The following is a 12,399-nucleotide window of genomic DNA, read 5'->3' as shown; positions in this document are numbered from 1 at the left end:
CTATTGACTCATTTTGAATTTATAGTCAAACTAAAACCCCTGAGTTGTGCTTATATTAACTGTTAAAAGCCATGGTTCTGTAACTTATGCTAGTGCAGTTGCTTTTTTACCTTAAATGTAAGTCTTGTCTACATTTAATTTCATATCCTTTGTTTCTTGGTTACCTAGATCATTAAGAAAAAGATGTTATGTTTTATTACTTTGATGTAAGAAGTTAGGTAAATGATTAATAAAATTATCATCCAAAACATTTTAATTAAAAACTATGGTTTAAAGTCTTAGGCTCCAATTATATGAATGATGAAAAATGTCATTGTTTAATTAATTCATTCTATAAATGAGTCCTAAATGTCTGCTGTTTGCAAGGCGGTATACTAGGGATTAGTAGTTAGGATTGTAAATTGTCTCATCTCTTCCCTCATGGGGTTTATTCTCAATTGAGGAAGATGAACAATAAGAAAGTAAATAAAGATATAAAATCAGTATAAGTGCCATGAAGGAAAAGTACAACTCCCATGAGAAAGAATGACAGGGGAATTTCCATTAGATGGGTGAGTCAGTGCAGCTTTTCTATAAAGGTGGCATTAAGCTAAGCCTAGAAGTGTGAGTAGGTCTTAGATGAGTGAAGATAACATGGATAGGGCAAAGCTTTAAGGCAGATTGGGCAAATGCAAGATCCTAAGACAGGAGAGTGATCATTGGTCTGAGGACCCAAAGAAAGTTAAGTTATTACAGGGCAGCAGGAGCAAACCCACAGTGGGACTGGTAAGTGAGGGAGAAGCCAGGTCGCCCTAACCAGGTAACAATGTTAAGATTTTTTTTGTCTTCTTTGTTTTGCCAAATGCAGTAAAAGACTATCAAAGGCTTTTCAGCAAGAAAGTACATTTTCTTTAAGAAATATGAGTCTATAGGGTGAGTTAGAAGGTTATAGCCAAGGCTCAGGTAAGTGATGCTGGTGGCTTGCACTAGTATGGTTGCCATAGAGATTCATAATGTGCTTTCCAAAGATGTGTTGAAGAAGGTATAACTAACAATAGCCAGATTCTTGTCCTGTCAGCTGAGGGGATGGAAGTAATATTTACCAAGAAAATCAAGGGTATTTACAAATTTATAAAAGCATGTGAAGATTCTACACTTCTAGCTAGAAATATAAATTTTAGAGGCCTTGACATAGATATGAAATTTAAAAGTCATAGGTAAGATTGTATAGGAGAGACAATAGAACAAGAATTGGCCTGGGGTAAATGTCTTGGATACTGAGAAGGAAGAAAGGGAAAGACAGAAGGAACACCTGGAGAGCAGTCACTTGAAATACAAGAAAAATGGGTTTTAAGAAGGAGGATGTGATTAAATGCTATGAAGAGGTAGGTCAAGAAGGCATTGTTGCACTAAGTGCTTACATCATAGATATGAGGACCTTGGGGGCAGACATGACTTTCTTCACATTTTGGCCCCAGAAATTGCCTGGTGTTTTCACACAGAAGATTCATAATATTTTTGCTAAATTAACTAATGAGTAGAATAACAACATTTAACATCTTGTCAGAAGTTGCAAGGTGTTTTTAATGCATAATTAAAATCCATAATGATACAGTGAGGTATTTATATCAGCCCTATTTTCCAAATGAAGAATTGACCTCATGGAGAAAATAAGTGTCTTGCCAGAAGTCAAACGTTTAGTGGGATGTTATGGCCAGGACAATTCTATTGTTTATACCAACTTTCCAGTTTACTCAGGATGATGAATAAGTGAAGTCACATAAGTAGCTATTAACATAGATTAACATGTACTCTACGAACTATTGTTAAGATGTATACACTGGCATGCAATTGCAAATGGCTATGTGTGTGTGTACATATCTGCATTTCCCAAGACTTAAGAAAACAATCAAAGACAAAAATGTTGGGGTTGGCAGTCAGCTCACAGAGATAGTGGTCACCTTTTCCAGGACAGAGAGGGATGTGATTCTAAATAGTGTGTTCTGGGTGTAGAAGTGATTAATGGGAGGGAAAAGGCAATGGTGTGAACTGACAGCTGCAGAGGGTTGACAGTGAGTGGAGACCAACAACCATCATGACTGAAGAACTGCCCATCACTCATGCAGACATTAGAGGACAGATTTAATATGCCTTCAGTATGGAAGAGGCTGCCATTGCATGTCGAGAATTCAAACCACATTCACACATGGGAAACAGTGCAGTTGCAGTGACATCTTCAGAGGGAGTACAATAACCCGGAGGAAGGGAATTAGTCATCTGTCACCTCTTTGTCTCACATTGTTCATCTGCTGTTAATAACGGTTAACAGATGAAAGGATTGTCCCTCGCCCCCATGACTTCCAGTTCCCATCACATCTGCAAATCCACACCCACCAGCCCAAAATGCAGGACATCTAAGATTCAGGAAGTTTTTCTTTGGCTCAATGGGTTTTATCATCATTTCATATTTGAAATCTGCTCCTTCTGCAACCTCCTTTCTCTTCATTTCTTCCCAGCTGATTTTGGAGTGAGTGAGCTCATCAAGGATTCCTTCCTTTCCAGATACACATTTTAAAAGAGATCTTCATGATCTTTTCTTCTTGTAAGAACAGGAATTTATTTTCCAGAATTGTGATTCCTATAAAGTTCTAGCAGAAAATGACAAAGTGGAACATAAAAACTCCCCTTGTGGCTCTTGGAACCTATGTTCTGAGAAGATGTAGTCTGTAGCTCACTAAATAAAATGTTTCCAAATACATGACTTTAGTAGAGGATCCTAATGATACTTTTGGATGAGCAGAAGTGCTTGAAACAAACTCAGTAGGATCTGTACTCTGTAGCCTCTTTATGGTTTTATGGATATGAAGCATGTTTTTACAGTTATACCTTTAAAGACTTAAACAATGGGGTTGTATTATAAACCAAAAGGAGCTCTACCATTCTTTGACATACTATAAAAAACTCATAAAAGTAATACACAACAACAGGCTGAGAATGCTGTTAGGCAACATCTCCCAGTGTGTGTTTAGTGCTGTTAAGTGGCTCCTTAAAGAAAGGACTCCAGTGATAAAATGTTTGGGACAGAACCCAACCATAGGCTCTTTCTGGATAACATAAAATCTCATTCTTGGTTCTAACAAAAATCTTATGTTTAAGAAAGCAGTTAACTTTACTTTATTCTGTGCTTTCCAAATTTCTTTAACCATAGGATTCTTGGGTTATTTTTGGTTTCTTTCTACACTAGGAATAGGTTTTATTGAACATTGACTTGGCAAAGTACAATTAGTTCCTAGTTTAGGAAGATTTGGGTTCAAATCCTAGCTCTGTCATTTTCTAGATTACTGCCCTAGTCACTTAGAGTTGAGTGAGCTTGGGCGAGTCATCTTAACCTTCAAAACTCATGGAAAGAATAAAGCATGCCTCAACAGTCACTGAAAGGCTTAAAAGAGGTAACATCGGTGAAATGTCAATCACAATGTTTGACACAGAGTTAAAGCCTACAAACACTAACTAAATCCTAATCTGAATCACTGCACTGGAGGAATAAAAATAAAAACAAGCTAACAAAAGGCATATCCCATAATGATGCACTCTTGTGGCTGACTTTGAGAAACATCAAACATCACACCCCCTCTTAAGATTGCATACGACTATACTATCTACTTCTTTGTAGCAGGTGTGTACAGTAGAAGTGCTTAAGTAACTTGGCACATGTCCTTGAACACTTTCAGTCTTATTGTAAAGCTTTATTAGTATGGTAGATTGAAAGCCAAACATTTGCATTGAACTTCCTAGAGGAAAAGCATCCAGGAACTGAAGTGTTAGAAAAGCTATTCAAATACTTTCCTGGGAGATGCAAATCGTTTTCTAAATGCCGAATAGAAATATCATGACACTCCATTACAACATTAATGTTGGACCTGGGCATACACTGAGTGTTTATTTTATGTTGTGTGCTATAGAGAAAAAACCATTTTGCTCAGAAAGCACTTGTGGCCTGACAAGTTCAAGCTGAAAAGGAAGTTTGACTTCCAGCTCTCTTTCACTTTTAAGATGAGTGAATGCATTATTTTTTTGACCAGCAAGGAATTAGTTTTTCCACCAACTTCTAAACAGAATCTCCTTAGACTAGGGAAGTCCAAGTCAACCCTGTATTTGAAAATTAGCAAACATTTACCAGACTTCCGACCAGAATGGAAATCCCTAACTGATCTTTCAACTGCACTGCACAAATCTGTCTTTGAAAAAATGTGAACCAGCTTTCTGGGAAGGGTTATCTTGTCCTTGTCTGAAACTGGAACACATTAGTCACCAGCAGACCTTATTAAAATCTAGCAAAACAGTGGGTAAAATAAAATCTCTGGTTGGTCCACTTAATTTGACTAGAAATTGTCAGTTACTTTCCTGAGAACAGTCTGAATCAAGAGGCTGGATTCAGTGGGTGAGAAACTTACTCAGTAACAACTTACACCTTCAGGCATTTCCAATAAAAAGGAGGTGACATTTTCTCCAGGCAGGTCTGGAGTCTGGAGGAGATGACTCAGATTTGAACTGCCTCAGACACTTTACTTCAAGGCCATGAATGTGAAATGGGAGAGCCGGTGCTGTTGCAGACAGCCAAGCGCCATGTTAGATCCACACAGTGCATCTGAGTGTGAAACTGAACCGAGTCTGAGACAAGGCTTCCACCACAGATGCAGCTGGAAGCCACTTTGGGACGAAAATCAGTCCAATCAATATGAAAACCTAAGCACTTAAAATAGGGGCTCATGGTCTTGACCTAAAACGTCACTGAGAAATGTTGTTCAAGTCTCCAATGTAGACAAATTATAAATTATGACCTCAGAGTCCAAGGAAGGGAAAAGAGGATGAGACCAATATTTATTTAGCACCTTCTTGGTTCCTTAAAGGCACTGTTAATTAATTTGCATACATGCTCTCATTAGTCTATTACAACATCTGAGTTAGGCATTGTCATTGCCATGTTATAGAGACAGAGAGAATAAACAACTTGCTTAACGTCTCACAGGGAAAAAACTCAAGTTCAGGTTTTCTGATTGTAAAAGCAAGGTTTTTCTTCTCTCAGTGATCTCTGACACGTGTTATATCAATCAGAGGTCTGGGTGTTATTCAGATGTATAGTACAGTGGTCAATTTTCTTGAGTTACTTCAGCATGTAGGTCTTAGTTTTCCTAAGTTAAAAAAAATTAGAATATCTAACATGATTAAATGACAGAAACACTGCTGGAAACTTTACATATATGATCTTTCATCTCTGTGAAAAGCTTATGACCAGTTCTAGAGCTGCTTTTACAGATGGGGAAACACAGGCTCATTGCATACTCTGTCTAGCATTGTGCAGTTGAGGAGTGGCAAGACCAGGATTTGAACCCAGCTCAGCCCATTACAGCTTGGTTCCCTCAGCCACTGTGCTGAGGTTAAATATGCATACACACTCTATGCATCTGTTTAAAAAAATTATTCTGGCCTTGCACATTCTGTTCAGAAATACAGCCATACCATCACTGGGTCTAATACAGAACTCGTTTTGTTTGTTTGTCCATATATATGCTATGAGTATCTACTTCCCAAATGATGAGGTTTGATTCTGGGAATGTAGTGGCTTTGCAGTTCAGTGTCTGTTTTGTTTGATGGACTGTCATTAAGATGATGAATTTGCCAAACAAAGCTAGTGGCCTGCAATTTATGTATTTATATTGACATATCAATTATCAAAAAAAATTTCAAAAATTGCTCAACAGAATTGCTTGCCATCAAAGTAAGAGACCAATGGACTGCAGTGGGGTGGCCTGGCTGCACATGGTGATACACTAGACCTTAACCACAAGCTGATGACCTAGAGAAAGAATGAGGAGTGTGACTTCATCAGAACTTTCCTTTGCAACAGAAAGCTTTAGCAACATAACTAACATGAAGCATATAGGCTTCAAACTTAGTTTTCAAGAAAACAATCTTTCATATACTCTGATGCATTTATCATCATTCTTAAATATTATCAATATAGCTAAAGTGTTTCTATAATCTTACTAATATATATCGACTTAATTTGGAGACACTAAACAGACTTTGTATGCCCCTAGAGTTTGTATAAGAGCAAGGAAGGCCCTACTGTTTCTTCTAGAGGAGAGGTTGCCACTATTCCTCCATCGAAGACAAGAGAGAAAATACAGTTACATATTTATGTCTTTATACTGATAGTAAAACCTATGTCTTAGTCATACAAAGAGTGATTTTTTCAATACTCTAATAGAACAGAGAGAAAATATTCATTCCAAAATGAATCTAGTGAATAGAAATTCTGTTAGGTGTTTCTTACAGTTCAGTTTGAAGTGCTTTATCTTTTAATATCTGAGTGTGCCTCCGAGAAGCAACCTATAGCTTTTCTAACACATTTGCCACCCCAAATGTCTGAATGACTTTCTCAAAATGGTCACAGTGCCTTCATCCCAATGTCCCTTCATGGCCAGGGGCAGCCCACAGCCCTGACCTGGGCAGGGCACTGAGGAAGCAGGGCCAAGCATGCCAGGGGAGCTCTGCCCAATGGCTGTGAGGTGCAGAGCTGAGAAGAGGCCAGAATCTCAGTGTAGAATGAAGGAGTTTCTAAGTGTGTGCTCTAAAAGGATGGTCCTGGAAAAAGAGAGAGATGCACATTGAAGGAAATATTACAAGGACCAGGCAAGGCTTGGACTCAGAGCCTGGACAGCTGCCCTAAGCAATGGTAAGTCACAAAATTGGACCCATCCCAGTTAATCTAACATATGTTAACAAGCCTTGTAGGTAGGTCACAAGGCTATGTAAGATATTCTTGAGTGTAAACACTGCCAGATATAATTGAATAGAGAGTAGATGATATTTTATGCTGACGCATGCTATTATTATCACAAGTTGAATCTTCACATAGCAATTCCCTGTTTAACCAGAGTGCTTCCCCCTGTTTTCAATGCTAAAATGCATTCTTCTGATTATCTTACTCTCCACCCAGGAGCTCACTGCTTGTCTCTGGCTCTTCTCATAATGCTGACACAAAGAGCTCAAAAGTGAGAAAGATTATTAGCCAATGTTTACGTGGCAGTATAAACATAACACAGGGTATGGGCGAGTTTTGTTTCTTATATAAGTTTATCTTGATGAAATTATTAAAAGTTTTAAATCTCTTTCATTGTGTTGCCAAATTTGAGCAATTCTTTTAATTAACATGATTATTTTTGCTTTTCAGTTACACATATGTGATCCATAAGTAACATGGTCATTTTCTCTGCACTTGGACAGGTCAAAGCCCCTAATAGACAAGAATGAGTGTGCATCTGATTCTAATGTAATGAATACTTCCCTGCATTCAGCCTTAGTCCATGTGTGAGAATAACTAACTGGTTCAATCTAATAGAACACAAAGACTCCTCAGAAAAATGAAATCCATAGATCAGAGGAGTATGCTCTTGCAGCTCAGTTTTAGCTCCTTTTCCAAGATCTCATGCTTTTACCCCTTGCCCAGGAGCTTTAAGGGTTCAAAAAAAAATTGTGCTTAAGTTTCTGAATTGAAATGAGATAGGGAAATAGTTGTATTTGACATCAGAAATTCGGAGATTAAAATTCATTTTCTGAATTTACTGACTGGGTACACATGGAGAGATCATGTTACCTCTCTGAATCTTCACTTGCTAACCAATCAAATAGAGGCCCCAGTCTTTTCTTTGTCTGTGCTGTCTAAGAATATTGCTCCTTCCATCAGCTAAGATATTATAAAATATTTTATAATAAAACTAAAATATTATAAAATAGTTTAGTTCATTAGAAAGCACAAAGCAAATATAAGGGATATTTATCATATTTTTTCCTCTCGCTATTTTGTCAAAGATGATCAACTTCATATGTGTTTAAATGGCCAAAAGGTACTTGGTGGGCCAGTATCAGGTCTGCTACATACAGCTGTGCAGTCTGTACACTGCACAACCAAGGCTGTCCCTCCAACCTGAGGTCTACAGACAAAGACTCAGGCTGCTTTACTTATTCATTTTTGCCAATGAACGCAAAAGGACAGTTTGTGTTAACAGAAGCCTGGATGGCACAAACAAGTCGGGGTTTTCTGGAATCAGTCCTAAATATTAAATGAAATATATTTGTCATATTATTTAATTCTACCCATCTCAAAGCAAAAGAATTAGAATCAGGAAATCTGGATTCTAGCCCTGGTTTTCCTGGAGGTCAATAATTTTTAGCAATTTTTTAGCTAGTTTGGGCTTCTGCTTACTCATTTATAGAATGAAGAGGTTACCTTCTGTTTATACTGGGTAAATTAAATGCAAACATATTTCTTTTGTACTCTGAAAATGTAGACATGTTCATCATTCGGTGGATGATCTGACTGCCTCTTACTCAACTTTCTGTCTTATTAAAAAATTCCTGGTGATGGGCACACAAGGTAATATACAGATTATGTATTATAGAAATCTACACTTGAAATCTATATAATCTTATTAACTAATGTCATCTCAATTAAATAAATAAATAAGTAAATAAATATTTCTGACAATCTGTAATTAGTCCCTAAGATTAATATGCTTAATGTTTAAAATCCAGAATGTTCCTACGGTCAGTCACCACCTGGTACAAATGAGGTCCAATGCTCTTTATCAAATGGCCAAAAATCCACATCTACTCTTTATCTTCTTTCTCCACCATATTTGCTCTCCAAATTCCTTTACTCACTTCACTAAAAATAATTGCTTGCTAGCTATTGTATAAAAGACCATTGATTTAATTATTTTTTTCTTTTTTTATTTTTTAGTGTTGTTCAAGTACAGTTGTCTCCATTTTCCCTCCACTTCCCCACCCCACCCATCCCCACATTCACATCTCAATCCTACCTCCCTTTGGCTTTGTCCATGTGTCTTCTAAACATGCTCCTTGATGACCCTTCCTCTTTTACCCCCATAGTCCCCCTCCCCCTGATCCTCTAGTTACTGTCAGTTTGTTCTTAATTTTAATGTCTCTGCTTGTATTTTGCTTGCTTGTTTGTTGTTGATTAGGTTCCACTTATAGGTGAGATCATATTGTATTTGTCTTTCACCACCTCACTTATTTCACTTTGTGTAATGCTCTCCAGATCCATTCATGCTGTTGAGAAGGGTAGGAGCTCCTTCTTTCTTTCTGCTGAGTAGTATTCCATTGTGTAAATGTACCATAATTTTTTGATCCATTCATTTAGTGATGGGTACTTAGTTTGCTTCCGACACTTGGCTATTGTAAATTGTACTGCTATGCACATTGTGGTGCAGAGGTTCTTTTGAATTAATGTTTCAGGATTCTTAGGGTATGATCCCAGCAGTGGAATTACTGGGTCAAAAGGTAGTTCCATTGTTGTTTGTTTATTTATTTATGATGGCCATTCTGACTGGTGCGAAGTAGTGTCACTGTTGTTTTAATTCACATCTCTGATGGCTAGTGATGCTGTGCATCCTTTCATATGTCTCTGGGCCCTTGGTGTGGGGAGGAACATTCTTCTAAGGATGGTCTCCCACTCAGAGTTGAGGAAATTTTCTGTTCAGCGGATGCAGTCTGCTTTGATGTTGACAGCACAGTCATCAGAAAAGAAGGCATTGATAAGCTGGCCAAAATCTGTGGAGTTGAGGATTCTGTGTCAGAAATGACAAAGTGAGCCATGGGTGGGGGCAGAGCCTTTCAAGGCTGCCCTCACAGAGTGGCCAGTACTGATCTGGCCCTCCAGGGAACAGGCACAAATGCTCATCACAGAGCACCCTCCACACCTGACGCCTGGCATAAGGGAGCTAGTAAGTCACCTATAAGAGTGAAATGTTCAGGTTTTCCTAACATCTAGTGGATTTAGGACCATTGTAGAACATGTCACTTCAAAACTTAATATCCCATCCACCGATGTATTTGCCAATAGGCTGAAATTCTACTTTCATAGTGAGTATACAGGTTCTGACAGGATGCAGCCAGCAGCTAAATCTGGTGGGAAAGGCAAAGTTATTAAACTTTTAAAGGAAAAGTTTCATTTTAAGAAAACAATCTTGATTGGAGGGACTTCTGGCTAAGGTGGAGGCATAGGTGGAAATACTATACCTCCTTGCACAACCAAATTTAAGGACAACAAAGATTTAGAAACAAAAACACAACCAAAACAGACAGAAAATTAAACTGTACCAAAGTCCGACAACAATGGACCATTCATCCAGACCAGTAAGAGGGGCAGAGTCAGCAGCTGGCAAAGAGGGGTTATGGCAGGGAAAAGTGGTGGCTGCTGGACCAACCCAGGTGTGCAGGTTATGGTTGGCAGATCCCAGGCGTGGGGTGGCAATGGGCAGACCCAGTGAGGGCACAAGGTGGCTGGCTGACCGCCAGTCACACATTCACACACAGATAAACTAGGCGAAAAAATGGACAGTGAGACAGACCATGCAATGCAGGGCCCCAGTGCCAGGAAATAAAGCCTAACAGCACCAACCAAAAAAACTTTTGGGGGTTGAGGTGCCGGGAGAGGCTCCCGGCCTCATAGGAGAGTTTGTTGGAGAGATCCACAGGATCCTAGAATGTACATAAGCTCATCCACTCAGGAACCAGCACAAGAAGGGCCCAATTTGCTTGTGGGAAGCAGCAGAGGGGACCAAAATCTGAGAGAGAGGGGAACAAATGTCATTTCTCCTCCTCTGACCCTGCCGTGAGTCACAACCCAGCAACTTGGTTGACCCACTCCAGTGAACACCTAAGATTTCACCCCTCTTACATAACAGGTGCAAACAGACCAAAACACTATGGCTCAAGCAGAACAGCTCAAATACTTCTAAGTATTTGAGTACCCCAGAGTCAATACTTCTAAGTGACAAAGAGATACCCAACCTATCAGATGCACAGTTCAAAACACTTGTGATCAGGATGCTCACAGAACTGGTTGATTTTAGTTGCAAATTAGATGAAAAAATAAAGGCTACACTAAATGAAATCAAGCAAAATGCACAGGATACCAACAGTGATGAAAAGAAAACTGAGACTCAAATCAGCAGAGTGGACCCGAAGGAAGAAATAAACACCCAGCCAGAAAAGAATGAAGAAACAAGAATTCAAAAAAATGAGGAGAGGCATAGGAACTTCCAGGACATCTTTAAACATTCCAACACCCGAATTATAGGGGTACCAGAAGGGGAAGAGGAACAGCCACAAGTGGAAAACTTATTTGAACAAACAATAAAGAACAACTTCCCCAATCTGGCAAAGGAAATAGACTTCCAGGAAGTCCAGGAAGCTCAGAGAGTCCCAAAGAAAGTGGACCTAAGGAGGAACACGCCAAGGCATATCATAATTACACTACCCAAGATTAAAATGAGGGAGAGAATTCTAGAAGCAGCAAGTGATAAGGAGATAATCACCTACAAAGGAGTTCCCATCAGACTGTCAGCGGATTTCTCAAAAGAGACCTTACAAGCAAGAAAGGGCTGGAAAGAAGGATTCCAAATCATGAAATCCAAAGACCTACAACCAAGATTGCTCTATCCAGCAAAGCTTTCATTTAGAATGGAAGGGCAGATAAACTGCTTCTCAGATAAGATCAAATTCAAGGAGTTCATCATCACCAAACCCTTATTATATGAAATGTTAAAGGAACTTATCTAAGAAAAAGAAGATAGAAAATATGAACAGTGAAAGGCCAGCAAACTCACAGTTACTAACAACCACATCTAAAACAAAAGCAAAGTAAGTGGAAAGCTGGATCAGGAGCGGAACCATAGAAATGGAGATTAGCAACAGGGGAGTGGGAGGAGGAGAAGTGGGGAGAAGGTACAGAGAATAAGTAGCATAGATGGTGGGTAGAAAATAGATAGGGGGGAAGACAAGAATAGTATAGGAAATATAGAAGCTAAAGAACTTGTAACACATGGACATGAACTAAAGCGGAGGAATGGGGGGAGGGGTGTGCAGGGTGGAGGGGAATGAAGGGGGCAAATGGGACAACTGTAATGGCATAATCAATAACATATATTAAAAAAATAATTATGATTGGAGATGGAGGCACAGACATGGAACCCTGTTCTCCTGCTGATGTTTTCACTGATTTGGAGCAAATGTGATCAGACAAGTAAAGGACAATGCAGAATGGTACATAACTGACTTTGTAGAGCCTTTGGGAGAACTGGAAGAATAATGAATTTTTTAGTTCACAACAAATTCATATTAATTTGTAAAAGTTATACAGTTTGATACCATTTGCTTACAATTGCCTGTTGCAACGTAATGGATAAATTTGGTACCAATTATCTGTACTTCCAAATAAACTAGTTAGGGCTTTTTTCCCCTTTGTTTATTGTTGTTCAAGTATAGTTGTTTCCCTTTTCACCCCACCATGCCCCCCTCTCCACCCATCCCTGCCTCCCACCCTCAAACTTA

At 38.9% G+C, this 12,399-nt stretch overlaps 1 pseudogene; it reads left to right on the top strand.

Moving 5' to 3' along the window:
* The first annotated feature begins 9,494 nt into the window (after positions 1–9,494).
* On the top strand, positions 9,495–12,157 carry LOC119064632 (phosphoserine phosphatase-like; annotated as a pseudogene).
* The last annotated feature ends 242 nt before the right edge of the window (positions 12,158–12,399 follow it).

Source organism: Artibeus jamaicensis, unplaced genomic scaffold (assembly GCF_021234435.1).
Source record: "Artibeus jamaicensis isolate MK-2021 breed Jamaican fruit bat unplaced genomic scaffold, CSHL_Jam_final scaffold_916, whole genome shotgun sequence".
Lineage (NCBI taxonomy): Eukaryota > Metazoa > Chordata > Mammalia > Chiroptera > Phyllostomidae > Artibeus > Artibeus jamaicensis.
The sequence above is the reverse complement of the archived record's forward strand: the minus strand, read 5'-3'. Positions and strand labels throughout refer to the sequence as shown.